Below are 14,058 nucleotides of genomic sequence, written 5' to 3'. Positions count from 1 at the left end.
CGTAGTAATGATACTTTTGGGGGGGGGGGGTAGGGGGGGTTGGCAATTTTGGGCAAAGTAGCGCCTGGCCGCACGTCAACTCGATTCTCCCAGGAGAGAGTCCCAGTGGTGAAGAGGTTCGTGACGTCACGTAAACAGCATGCGAGCGTTTTGGGTGCGGAGACGCTTACTTTTCGCATCCGAGGGACTATTTTGAAATCGCCTCTTTGATCGCCCCATCTTTTATTCTCATGTGTTTCTGAGAAACAGCAATCGGATTTTTTTTGTTTCACAGAGGGAGGACACCACCATTGGCATTAAAAGACGGACTCATGAGGCTGGACATGATCGATATTCTTTCATAGAGAAGGTAATTTTATTTCTTTATAACTGGATTTGTTTTTCGACTCATTCCCAAATCGCACAGTGCTACTCAAATTTGTACTTTTTTTTGTCTTAGTTCCAAATTTTTCATTTCAAACTGTTTGTTGTGATGTTTCCATCAATCAGTGAGTGATTGTTTTACAGTAAAAAATAAAACACCAACATATGATCGGGCATATTCCGTCCACTTTCGGATCTTATGACTGCATTTGTAGAATATTAAAAACATAGTTTTGTCTGTAATGTTTGTGCACAATTTTGTCGTTTTACGGCTGCCCTATACCTTAAATGCAAGGATGGCGCCACTTTTACTTATTCTAAAGTGCAGTTCATGTTTGCCTTTTCCTTCCTTCTTCTTCATCTTTTTTTGTTATTTGTTTATTTATTTAATATAAACATTAAGCAGCTACTTAAAACTGTCATATAAACTACTGCACATCGCCTTTTAATTAAATTTTGCCAGAGCAGTTGTCAGAAATCCAAATTGCACAACACAATTAACCAGACCAGTCTGTTTTTTATTCCCGCCCAAAAAGTATATAATTTGTCATCGAAAAGAATACGCTTTGGCTAGCCTTTTATCATATAAAATATTCCCTCGCTCTTATGTACAAGACGTAAAAGCTAAGGAATAAATAGTCGTGCTAATATGTAATTGTGGTTATCAGAGTGATCAGCATTTGTTCACACTGCTGTGTAAGCTTTGTTTTGGTCGTCATGGCTAACCTTGTTGCATAAGAAAAAGAGTGGTGTCCCCAGCCCCAGATGGAGTGCTCAAGTATGTTCTTGCTACCCAAGTGTGATGGTTCAGTACTATATGTTGTAATTTAAATCTGCTGGAGGTGAAGTTTCACCCCAAATCTGAATGTGCGGGCCCTCAATATTTAGGACACATTGTTTGGTTGGCTTTGTACAGTGAGTGGAAGACGAGGATGGCCAGAAGAGTTTCTGCTTCAAAAACGAAAACCTATTACAGTCATTTAAGCATTTTACTGCTAACTGAATATACCTGTATATGGAAAGCCTACTGTATACACAAGTTATTATTTGTAGGGAAAGTTATTTGTTGTCAAATACAAAGAGGCAGTAAGTGGTCAAAAACAATTTAATCTTAAAACAACAAAAAGGTAAACAAGCTACTCAGAAGCGTCAAAATATAAACGCAATGGAAACTGCAAAGAAACACTAGGGGAAACCACTTGACTCAGCTCGAAATGACTCGAGACGACAGAGACCACTAATTCGAGCTCCAACAACGAACCGACAAGGGCAACCCAAAACCAGGAAACTTAATTACAAGCAAGTGATAAGACAAAGAGAAACACCTGGCCAAGACACAGGTCGCTAAATTATACAGACTTTAAAATGTGATGATTTCAGTACAAAAGAGACATGTATTGCTTTGAAGATATTGTGAGCTTCGAGTCAAAACTGTAACAAGCTGGGGTGGGGAAATAACTAAGGAACGACTTATCACGGAGAGCATGTCGATACATAACTTATGAATCGCTTGAAAATATACTGGAGTTTCGAGGCGCAGTGATTAATCGACAAATTGATGAACAAATGTATCCCTAACTATTTTTCATAGTCGATGAATCATTTGGATAACGTTTTTTTTTTTTTCAAAATTGTCCAAATGCTCAGAATTTCAGCTTCTTGACAGTAAATGTTGTTTGATTTCTGCAGTCCTCCGTGAACAAGGACTGATTATCTTTGGGTTAAAGCAAAATAAAACTGTGCTTTTATTTTGGAAAACCATGATCAACATTTTTGCCTATTTTTTGACAGTTACAGACCAAAAGAGTAATTGAATCATAATTATGTCACTTTGAATTAATGCCATGTTTTTGAATAAAGGTATGGAAATGAAAACATGTTTTAAAAAAAAATCTGATTTTGATTTATCAACTAAATCGATTATCAAAATAATCATAAATTGTAGCCCTACTCAACGTTGCTGCTAAATCTGCTCAATATTGGTTGTTCATTTTTCATTGCTGATGAACTATTTCGTTGTCGAAAATGATTAAAGCACTTCTGTGAAATGAGGTGGAACGGAAATAGAATCATCTAAAGTTACTCTCAGTCAGTGATTTTCAACTGGCGTGTCAGGACCCAAAAGTGGGTCGCAGACAGTTTGTGAAAAATTACATGGATTCTTATTTTGATCATTAAGCTCCTCTATGGAACACATAAGAAGTGGCAGCGCATCACATTTTAGCCACTTGTTTACTTTGAAAACAAAAACAGTGCAGCTCAGCTTCTGGGCGGAGGATGTCATGGCGAGCAATACATTGAACTCCTTTGAAACGGTTTTTGAACTTATAATGTACTTCACCACAATTTTCAGAGGCTATGTAAATAAAACATCTTCTCTATTGCTTTCACTACAAATGCGGGTCATGATTTTGGGAGGAAAGGTAAATGCAGGTCATTGAAAACTGACTTGAATTTAGAGTTATTGATAAACATGTTTTATTCTTCCAACAATGTTAGTGGATTATCTTAGATTTACTTGACTTTAGGCCCCCTCGTCGCTTCATCACCGTTATTTTCTAAATAGTTTTTCCAAATGGAACACCTGTTCCTCATCTGAGTTGTGAGGGTTCCGCTGGAGTGGACTGAACCACCAGTGCCAAAGTGCCTTGAGTTAGTCCAAGAAGTTGCACCTGCCAAAATTACACAATACAGAGATACGCGTCTACAATACATAAAACACAGTTTGACACTTCATTGCAAAAAATGTTTTGTGGAATTTGCTCAATTTTATTTCATCAAATGGTCGCGCAGAGTGAAATCATCTGTCTCCAGATTTTTTAAGCAGATATACATGTATATTCTACTTAAAACGTACCTGGATCCAGATGATTTTATTTCGCCCGAACACTTGATGAAATAAAAATGAGTACGTTCAACCAAAACTTTATTAAGTGTAGATAAGTGATGATTTATTTTGTATATGTTTAGAACATGTTATCGCAATTTGGAAATATGTTGTGTATGTAAAGTACCGCTAGTGTGGTAATTGTAACAGTTCAGGAATGTAAGTTAAAAAGGATCACTTTGAGAAGAAAAGAAAACATCTGTAAAAAATCAAGAATTAAAAATAAATGTCTCAGTCGGAAACTCATGTGTTATGTCATGTAAAGTAGGGATCTCTGAAGATTAGAAATGATTTTTTATCACCTTTTACTAAATAGAGCTGAATCATACAGCCAAGATAGGAGCGGACACATTTTCATCTAAGTGCTCTCTGCGTACAAGTGAAGTTCTTCATAAATTCATTTTCATATCAGTCTGATTTGTTGTCGTTGAGTGAAATGAGCCACCATGACAAGGCTGTGTTTTCCCAGTGAAAGTCATTATTGGGCTGCATGGGACAACTGGCTGATTATGGAGCCTGGAAGACTAAACAGAGCACACTCAATCAAACTTGACAGGACAGACACATGCACACAATATACACATGCACATGCTATACACACACGCACACACATATACACACACACATGCAGGGACAGCTGTGGGCTATGAGTCAGTCAGTGGTAGCAGATGCTTTTGACTAAACATTAAAATTACATTTATACACGTTATACTGTACTGTACTTTCCCATTGCATACATTGCAATCACATAGTATGTTCTCACATTTAATAATTATTAATTAAATCTTCAAATACAGTATTACTCCAAAGCTATAACCCACTAGGATCTGGTTAGTCATATTCGGGTATAGAAAATGGTGGTCCAGTGGTTAGCGCGTCGACCTCACAGTGCAGAGGTCCTGGGTTCGATTCTGGCTCCGGCCTTCCTGTGTGGCGTTTGCATGTTCTCCCCGGGCCTGCGTGGGTTTTCTGCAGGTACTCCGGTTTCCTCACACATTCCAAAAGCATGCATGGCAGGCTGATTGAACACTCTAATTTGTCCCTAGATGTGAGTGTGAGTGCGGATCATTGTTCGTCTCTGTGTGTGCTGCGATTGGCTGGCAACCGGTTCAGGGTGTGCGCCGCCTACTGCCCGAAGACAGCTGGGATAGGCTGTGAGGATAAACCGGATCAGAAAATGGATGGATGGATGGATGGATGGAGAATGGATAGGGAGTCTTTCTGGCTGTTGTTTTTTTAAAAGTCTGCTCCAATTACATTAAAAAAATATATTGATATGTTACAATTTTTTTGGGCACATTATTACAATTAATAGTGGCTTTTCAAAATCACGAACATCGAAAAAGCACCATTTTGTTATGCACCGTCCTTTTAAACTTCTTCACATTTCCAAGATTTTATTTGTGTACTTTTTAAGTGATTCACACTATTAGCTTGGCAGATGTCCTGATCCAACAAACTTGTTTGAAATAGATACATAGAAAAAAAACTCCTCCACGATGTTCCTTACTGCTGTAAAACAAGAAGAAGTATCAAATATTGTAAGAACCTTTAAAAATAAAAAGTCAACTGATTGCTTTAATATTGATATGTCAATAATAAAACTGATTATTACAGATTAAAACAGTCCCTCCCACCCCCTCAAGCCCGCCCTGACAGTACTAGGTAGCTCCTTCAGCCAGAGGCTGTTACACCCGCGCTGCAAGAAGGAGAGATACCGCCGCTCGTTCCTACCCACTGCTGTCGGGCTGCTGAATAAAAAAATAAGAATGATGTGGAAAACAATTGTAATTAGCACAGCCACCTTATCTATATCTATATTTATATTGCACTTAATTGAACGGTGTACATCGAAACAGTAACATTCATTTTGTGAATGCGAAACTTTGTATTTCTTCTTTCTACCCAATCTTGCTGCTGTAGACTGTAAATTTCCCCAATGTGGGACAAATAAAGGATATCTTATCTTATTATAGAATATGTAGTGCGACCTTTCACGCACGTATGCAACCTGTCATTCAAAGCTGGTATCCTTCCACCAAAAATGAAAATTGCTAAAGTTATTCCAATTGATAAAAGTGGAGAAAGACATTTGTTTACAAATTATAGACCAATATCACTACTACCACAATTCTCAAAAATATTAGAAAAACTATTCTCGAGCAGACTTGATAGCTTTATACAAAAACATATCAATATGGCTTTGGGGAAAAACGGACCACCTCAATGACAGTTATGGAGTTTGTGGAAGCAATAGCCACAAATATAGACAACAAAGAATTTACTGTTGGATTTTCCTTGATCTAAAAAAAAGCTTTTTACACAATAGATCATAGTATATTATTGAATAAACTAGAAAGATATGGCATTAGAGGTGTAGCTTATAAATGGATAAAAATTTATTTAGAAAACAGATATCAGTACGTGCAGCTCAAAAATAAGAAAAACGAATCAACTGAAAATCACTCATGGAGTTCCTCAGGGGTCAGTGCTTGGTCCAAAACTATTCATCTTATATATAAATGATATCTGCAAGGTCTCAAAACAATTTAAATGTGTCCTATTTGCTGATGATACAACTTTCTACTGTTCTGGAATAAATCTGAAACAGCTCCTGACAACCGTAGAAAACTAATTAAAAAAATGGTTCGACGGGAAATAAATTGTCACTTAACTTGAAAAAAATCCAAGTTAATTGTTTTTGGCACAAGACCAATCAAACACCAAGCTAAAATTATGGTAAACTCAATTGAGATAGAAAGAGTGTATGAAACCAAGTTTCTCGGATTAGTAAAAGACTCAAAACTTTGTTGGAAGCCACATATCGATAACGTAAAAAGAAAAATAGCCAAAACCATAGGGATCCTCTACAAAACAAGAACAAACATCAAGCAAAGAAGTGCATCTGTCAAAGGTGTTAATCTGTGGAATAATTTCGAAACGGACCTGAAAATGAGTAAATCGCTTGCTGAGTTCAAAAACAATGTCAAAAAAATAGTACAAACAACCTACATCAATTAGAGTTAAGGTGATAAGTTCTAAACATTAATTAAATATAATAATAAATCAGAATTAAGTTGATAAAGAGAGAAAGGTACTGCAATATCCATTATGAATACAAGAGAAAATTGACACAAGAGTGCCAGGGTGTGTATGTATAAAATCCTGATACAAACCAAAAGTTGTAAAAATATAATGGTTAAGGGTAAAGCATGAGCCTTAATGGAGACTTCTTTCTTCTTACTTTCTTTCTTTTCTGATTGATTTAAAAATGATCTATTAATATATAAACACATAACATGGGGTAGGACTAGATACGTTTTTTACTTCTTCCTACTCCCTTGAACATAATAATTGTGTTGAACGATGACTGATTTCTCGTTCCTTTTTACTATTTTACTTACCTTATTTTCTGTCAAATTATTACTGTATGTGTATGTTTTATGTTCAATAAACGAAACGAAACGAAATGTCAGCGGAGAGATGGTGGCAAATTGAACTCGGAGTTACAACAACAAAATATGTTGGCGGCGTTGCAAGCTATAGCGGAAAAAGCATGGAGAATCCAGAAGTACACTTTGAAGCGTCCGTCAATAGGCCATATGCTCACGGAGTGTACCAAAATCCCAATTCCCAAGATCTTTTCTCATGCTTCTCGTTGTCTCCACCTCAACAAAAGTAATGCTAGGACTTTTCGTTACAACGGCCAGATTGCAAGCTGTAGTCATCTTACGACCAAACAAACGGGAAAGGTCACTGGTCTTTCCAGTGCCTGTTCAGTCACTGAAGCAACCAGCGACCAGCCCGCCATCTTCCCTGTGGCCTGCCCCTTGTCCGTAAATGCAGCACACTGTCTTAAAGCCCCATTACACAGTCAGCTCGCCAGCCTCGCGAAAACCTTTTTTTTTTTTTTTCCCCTGAAGGCCTAACCTCAGCTGTTGTTTTGCCTGGCACGACCAATGAGCCTGAACAGGAAAGTAAAAGTATCAATTTTCTCCTATTCTAATCCCACAGTAACTGTACATTGATGTCCTATTCCCTCCGAAGATGCAAAAAGTGAAAAGCCAAACATGTTGCAATTAATCACATTTTCATGTTGGAGTCCTGTGAGTAGTCATAGTGTGTGATTGTATACCAACGCAAGCATGGGCTGGTTTTATATGCTCACAGTGGTTTACTCATATACAGATACTTCCATGCATCCATTGCGTTGGAATCGGAATACAATGAAATTTGGGTGCCACTCCTTCGTGCATTTCGAAAAAAATAAAAATAAAATAGGCTGGGCAGAGAGCAGCCAGTGACCTTCTGGGCCAGATTTATCACCCTCTACAGCGCTTTTCTATCTGCTGCTGAGCACCTCGCGTACCACGCTGTGATGCAGTATACCAGGGTGCTCTCGATGGTAGCTCTGTAGAACATCACCAGCAGCTTCTCCTCCAAGTTGTTCCTCCTGAGCACCCTCAGGAAGTGGAGTCGCTGCTGGGCTTTCCTCACCACCGCCGTGGTGTTGTCTGTCCAGGAGAGGTCTGCAGAGAGCTGCACACCCAGGAACCTAGTGGAGCTCACCTTTTCACACATTCCGCATGAATATAAAGGGGCGCTGGGTCCGCTTGTCCCCTCCTGAAGTTAAGATCATCTCCTTTGTTTTTGTGGTGTTCATTGGCATGTTGTTTGCTGAGCACCACGCTGTCAGTCGGTTAACCTCTTCTCTGTAGTCAGACGCATTCCCCCCTGAGATGAGTCCGACCACGGTCGTATCATCCGCAAACTTGATTGTTTGAGAGATGGGTCGGAGAGCAATGTGTTGAGAGTGAACAACAGGGGGCTCAGTACACATACTTGAGGAGAACCGGTGCTGAGTGTGATGGTGGAGGAGAAGTGGGGGCCAAGTTTGACGGACTGTGGGCGGTCTGTGAGGAAATTTTTAACCCACTGGCAGATGGAGGTGGAGATACACAAGTGAGTCAGATTTTGGACAAGGATCTCCGGGATGATGTGGTTGAAGGCTGAGCTGAAGTCCAGGAAGAGCATCCTCACATAGTTTCCCGGGTGCTCCAGGTGACTCAGCGCGGTGTGGAGTGCTATGGTTATAGCATCCTCGGTGGACCGGTTTGCCCTGTAGGCAAACTGGTAAGGGTCTAGAGTGGGAGGCAGGCAGACTCTGATGTGCTGTGAGACCAGTCTTTCAAAGCATTTCATGACCACAGGCATAAAACATTTTGTTCACAAAGTAAATTGAAAATGACCTTACTTAAAAAAAATCTCTCTCTCTCTCTCTCTCTCTCTCTCTATATATATATATATATATATATATATATATATATATATATATATATATAGGCGGCCCGGTAGTCCAGTGGTTAGCACGTCGGCTTCACAGTGCAGAGGTACCGGGTTCGATTCCAGCTCCGGCCTCCCTGTGTGGAGTTTGCATGTTCTCCCCGGGCCTGCGTGGGTTTTCTCTGGGTGCTCCGGTTTCCTCCCACATTCCGAAAACATGCATGGCAGGCTGATTGGACGCTCTAAAATTGTCCCTACGTGTGAGTGTGGGCGTGGATGGTTGTTCGTCTCTGTGTGCCCTGCGATTGGCTGGCAACTGATTCGGGGTGTCCCCCGCCTACTGCCCGGAGACGGCTGGGATAGGCTCCAGCACCCCCCGCGACCCTAGTGAGGATCAAGCGGTTCGGAAAATGGATGGATGGATATATATATATAGCACATGAGCACATAACACCATCCAGTGTGGGTCCTTGGGCAAGATCCTTCACGCTAATGCCTACCTCATACAATGATGAGAGACAGTAAAATGAATGACATGCCGGCTCAGACGTCGCCCGGCCAAACAAGGTCTGCGTCAGGTGCTGGGGAACCAGAGCACCTTGATGAAAAATGGGCTACTGGAACAAAGCGGAGATGGGCGAGATGCGATAACATGGCTCTGTTGGAATGCTACTACTCAAGCAACCCTAGTCAGAGGGGTTACATGCAGAGAATGTGGGCTAAATTGTTACTTTGATACCCACAGTCACGGTTGACCACGAAACAACTAGTAGCTCAGTGTTCCAACATCCACAAACGGCAACTGCTGTCACAACTTGAGATTGATGAGGTACAACGCAGGTTCCATGGTGAAGGGCCCCAGGCTGCCAGATCACAGGAGGAGGTCATACCAGAGATTGGGAGGCAAGCCCCAATGAATGCAGATGATGAGATTGGGAGGCCAGCCCCAATGAATGAAATGCTGAGCGAGGCAGCAACTGACCTGAAAGCTAAGATCATGGCGAGAATGAAAGCTGGGCAACCTAGAAACCGATTACAACGGCTATGTGAAGTACCACCTGAAAGTCTCATGGAAAGTGTGAATGCAGCACTGAGGGCGATCCCTACCGTAACGATCACGCAAACCAATGAGCTGATATACGCTTCAGCATCGGTAATCCTTGAGATGCTTGGCTATAAGAGCAACCATGGAAGCCATGAGATACGTTGCCCACCATGGAAAAGACGATTGGAGGCTAAGATCAAGGCGGCTCGGAAAGATGTGAGTCAATTGACGGAGGCCCAGAGAGGCGTGATGAAAAGGCCGATACCCAAGAGGTACATCCAGATGACCATACCTGAAGCACTCGAAACTGCCAAACAAAGGCTCCAAGCCTTGACCAGCCGCCTAAAGGATATCTTATCTTATCTTAAAGCGGTACACGAAAGAGAATGAGGCCAGACGAATAAACAGGCTGTTCGCAACACAACCTGCGAAAGTGTACGCTCAGTGGCAGGGTCCTAACAACAGAGCTGACCCACCAAGACTGGAAACTGAAAGGTACTGGAAAGGCATATGGGAGAAGGAGGTTGCACATAACAGCAGTGCACAATGGCTGGTGACCCTGAGAGAGGAGCACAGCAACCTCCCTGAACAGAACCCAGTTACCATAACAGTGGCAGACATACAGGAAAGAGTCTCAGACATGGTCCACACCTACTGGCTAAAGAAACTCAGAGCACTCCATGAGCGCCTAGCAGGACAAATGAACCAGCTGCTGAGGGATGTGACTCACCCAGGATGGCTAACCGAAGGGCGGACGATCCTGATCATGAAGGATCCCTCAAAGGGTGCAGTCCCATCCAACTATCGGCCAATAACCTGTCTCTCCACAACATGGAAGCTCATGTCAGGCATAGATAAGTGGACACATGGATCAATACATGAGCAAAGCACAGAAGGGCATTGGTAGAGATACCAGAGGAGCCAAACATCAGCTCCTGGTTAACAGAACAGTCGCACAAGACAGCAGGTCCCGATGTACCAACCTGTGCACAGCCTGGATTGATTACAAGAAAGCCTATGACTCGATGCCACATACATGGATCACTGAATGCTTGGAGTTGTATAAGGTGAACAGGACCCTAAGAGCCTTTGTTGCGAACTCAATGAGGATGTGGAAAACCACACTTGAAGCCAATGGCAAGCCACTTACCCAAGTGTCCATCAAATGTGGCATATACCAAGGTGATGCACTCTCCCCACTGCTGTTCTGCATAGGACTGAACCCCCTAAGCCAAGTAATCACCAAGACAGGCTATGGATACCGCCTCAGAAATGGAGCTACAATCAGTCACCTCCTCTACATGGATGACATAAATCTGTATGCTCAGAGCGAAAGGGACATAGACTCCCTGATCCACACAACCAGGATCTACAGCAGCGACATCGGGATGTCATTCGGGCTTGAGAAATGTAGTCGGATGGTGACTAAGAGAGGAAAGGTAGTCCGCACTGAAGGGGTCTCACTCCCTGAAGGAACAATAGCAGACATTGAGGACAGCTACAAGTACCTCGGTATACCACAAGCCAATGGCAACCTCGAACTGGCAACAAGGAAAGCGGCTACGGCCAAATACCTCCAGCGAGTGAGGCAAGTCCTAAGAAGCCAGCTCAATGGCAAAAATAAGACCCGGGCAATAAACAGCTATGCCCTGCCAGTGATCAGATACCCTGCAGGAATAATAAGGTGGCCAAAGGAAGAGCTTCAGACCACGGACGTTAAGACCCGAAAGCTCCTAACCATGCATGGAGGGTTCCATCCCAAATCCAGCACCCTGAGACTGTACGCAAGCCGAAAGGAAGGAGGCCGGGGACTCGTGAGTGTGAGAGCCACTGTCCAGGATGAAACATCCAAGCTCCATGAATACATCAAGGAGAAGGCTCCAACGGATGACATACTCAGAGAATGCCTCAGACAATGGGGAACAGAAGATGAGGCGCTGGAAGAGGGACCATCATGGGAGGACAAGCCCCTACACGGGATGTACCACCGGACCATAACTGAAGTGGCCGATCTCAAGAAGTCCTATCAGTGGCTAGAGAGGGCTGGCCTGAAGGACAGCACAGAGGCACTCATCCTGGCTGTTCAGGAGCAGGCCCTGAGCACCAGAGCCATTGAGGCCCAGATATACCACACCAGACAAGACCCAAGGTGTAGGTTGTGCAAAGAGGCACCTGAGACGATCCAACACATAACTGCAGGGTGTAAGATGCTGGCAGGGAAAGCCTACATGGAACGTCATAACCAGGTGGCTGGCATAGTCTACCGAAACATCTGTGCAGAGTATGGACTGGAAACCCCAAGGTCAAAATGGGAAACACCTCCGAAGGTGGTGGAAAATGACAGAGCGAAGATCCTGTGGGACTTCCAGATCCAGACTGACAAGATGGTAATGGCGAACCAACCAGATATCGTGATCATAGATAAAGGGCAGAGGAAAGCCGTTGTAGTGGATGTAGCGGTCCCAAGTGATGGAAACATCAGAAAGAAGGAACACGAGAAACTCGAGAAATACCAAGGGCTCAGAGAGGAGCTGGAGAGAGCCTGGAAGGTCAAGGTGACAGTCGTGCCTGTGGTGGTCGGAGCACTTGGGGCAGTGACCCCCAAACTAGATGAGTGGTTGCAACAGATCCCGGGAACAACATCGGACATCTCAGTCCAGAAATGTGCAGTGCTGGGAACAGCAAGGATACTGCGCAGAACCCTCAAGCTTCCTGGCCTCTGGTAGAGGACCCGAGCTGAATGAGGGACGGACACCACCCGAGGGGTGAGACGAGGAATTTAAATTATACATGATGGTTTTTTTTCCTCGTCTCCCACTGTACTCACAGTGAAGCCAATCACGCTTCGTCATATTCCTCGTCTTAGCTGTCCGGACACTTTCATTTGTCTCTTTATCTCCGCCTGTTTCTCATCCCTGTTAAATATTTTTTCATGGTGGCACTTGAGGATCTGCTATACTTCTATCTCCACTTGATAAAGCGTGCATGCTCAGTGCAAACAAAACACAGAGCGAAAGCTCCCTGCCCACACTCTGCCAATGAGAGCGCCACTGCCCCCTAATGTAGTGGAGGTGCAATTGCACTTTATTCTAGGACAGTAAAAAAAATCTAAATAAAAAAACATGTTCCCCAAGGTCAAACGCACCCCCCCTCCCCGACGGAGCCTCTATGTCTGACCCCCCACACCATTTTCCACCACAGAGCAGTGCTGCGGCCCAAAGGAGTGTTTTAATTGATAGAATAAAGATGGTGATCATGTGTTGAATTAATTGATTTCCCCAATGATTCAGAGGCTTTAATGCATGCAGTTATATTCGTAGGAGCAACTTTTCTGTACTCTGGGAAGCAAGACCACCATTCCCATGGAGTCGGCATCATCCTCTCCAATAGTGCAGCAAAAGCATTGATTGGATGGAAGCCGGTGAATGAACGGATTATTACAGCAAGGCTCTACACCAGATATGCCAAAGTAACCATCGTACAAGTCTATGCCCCAACCGAAGCTGCCTCAGCGGACGATAAAGACACCTTCTACAACCAGCTCCAGACCGTGCTTGAGGAGATCCCCAGACATGACATCAAAATGCTGATTGGAGACTTCAACGCAAAACTGGATAATGACAGAAGGGGCCTGAATGCCACAGTTGGACCACATGGGTCTGCAGGCTCCACGAACGACAACGGGGAGAGACTGTTGATGCTAACCAGTACCAACGGCCTCAGCATTGGCAACACCTTTTTTGAGCACAAGCGGATCCACAAAGTAACCTGGGTTTCACCTGGTGGCGGGACCCAGAACGAACTGGACTACATCTGCATCAACACAAGGTGGCGCTCGTCATTGCTCGACGTTCGCTCCCACAGAGGTGCAGATGTGGGTTCAGACCACTTCCTTGTGGTGAGTAAAATCAAGCTGAAGCTGAAGAAGGTGAAAAGGGTGCAGCCCAAGAGACCTTACGCAGTGGACAAGCTAAAGGATAACAACATCTCAGAAAGCTTCTGTGAGGAGTTGAGTAGGAAGCTCAAGGTATCACAACACCTTGCAAACATTGAGGAGCAGTGGAGTATGTTCTCTTGTGCCATTGCTGAAACTGCAGAAGCAGTTATCGGCAGAAAGAGGGGTACCAACAAAGAGAGATGGATAACAGACAACACCTGGAAGTTGATTGATGAAAGGAAAGGGGCCAAGATAAAAAGAGAACAAAAGAGGAGGCTCCGGAGCTGGAGGATGGAAGACGAGGAGTACAGGCGCTTGGACAGGGCAGTGAAGAAGAGTTGCAGGAAAGATAAAAGACAGTGGCTAGAAGAGAAAGCAAGAGAGGCACAGGAAGCAGCCGAGAACAACAACACGACGACCCTATACAAGATCGTGCGGGAGCTAACCAACTCCAGGAGCAGCTCTAGCGTGCCAATCAGGAGCAAGGATGGCAGGACACTTCTAAGCGACGAGGAGCGAGAAGCAAGATGGCTGGAACACTTC

General features: G+C 43.4%; 1 protein-coding gene across 1 annotated transcript in view; it reads left to right on the top strand.

Moving 5' to 3' along the window:
• Positions 1-230: 230 nt before the first annotated feature.
• megf10 (multiple EGF-like-domains 10) overlaps positions 231-14,058 on the top strand; it is a 109,713-nt gene continuing 95,885 nt past the window's right edge. Inside the window, exon 1 of the mRNA XM_086135202.1 lies at positions 231-349. The gene's annotated coding sequence lies outside the window, so the exon portion shown is untranslated. The remainder of the gene's footprint in view (positions 350-14,058) is intronic.

The sequence above is a fragment of the Hippocampus guttulatus genome, chromosome 17 (assembly GCF_054856545.1).
Source record: "Hippocampus guttulatus isolate MCC_2025c chromosome 17, RoL_Hgut_1.0, whole genome shotgun sequence".
Taxonomy (NCBI): Eukaryota; Metazoa; Chordata; class Actinopteri; order Syngnathiformes; family Syngnathidae; genus Hippocampus; species Hippocampus guttulatus.
The sequence above is the reverse complement of the archived record's forward strand: the minus strand, read 5'-3'. Positions and strand labels throughout refer to the sequence as shown.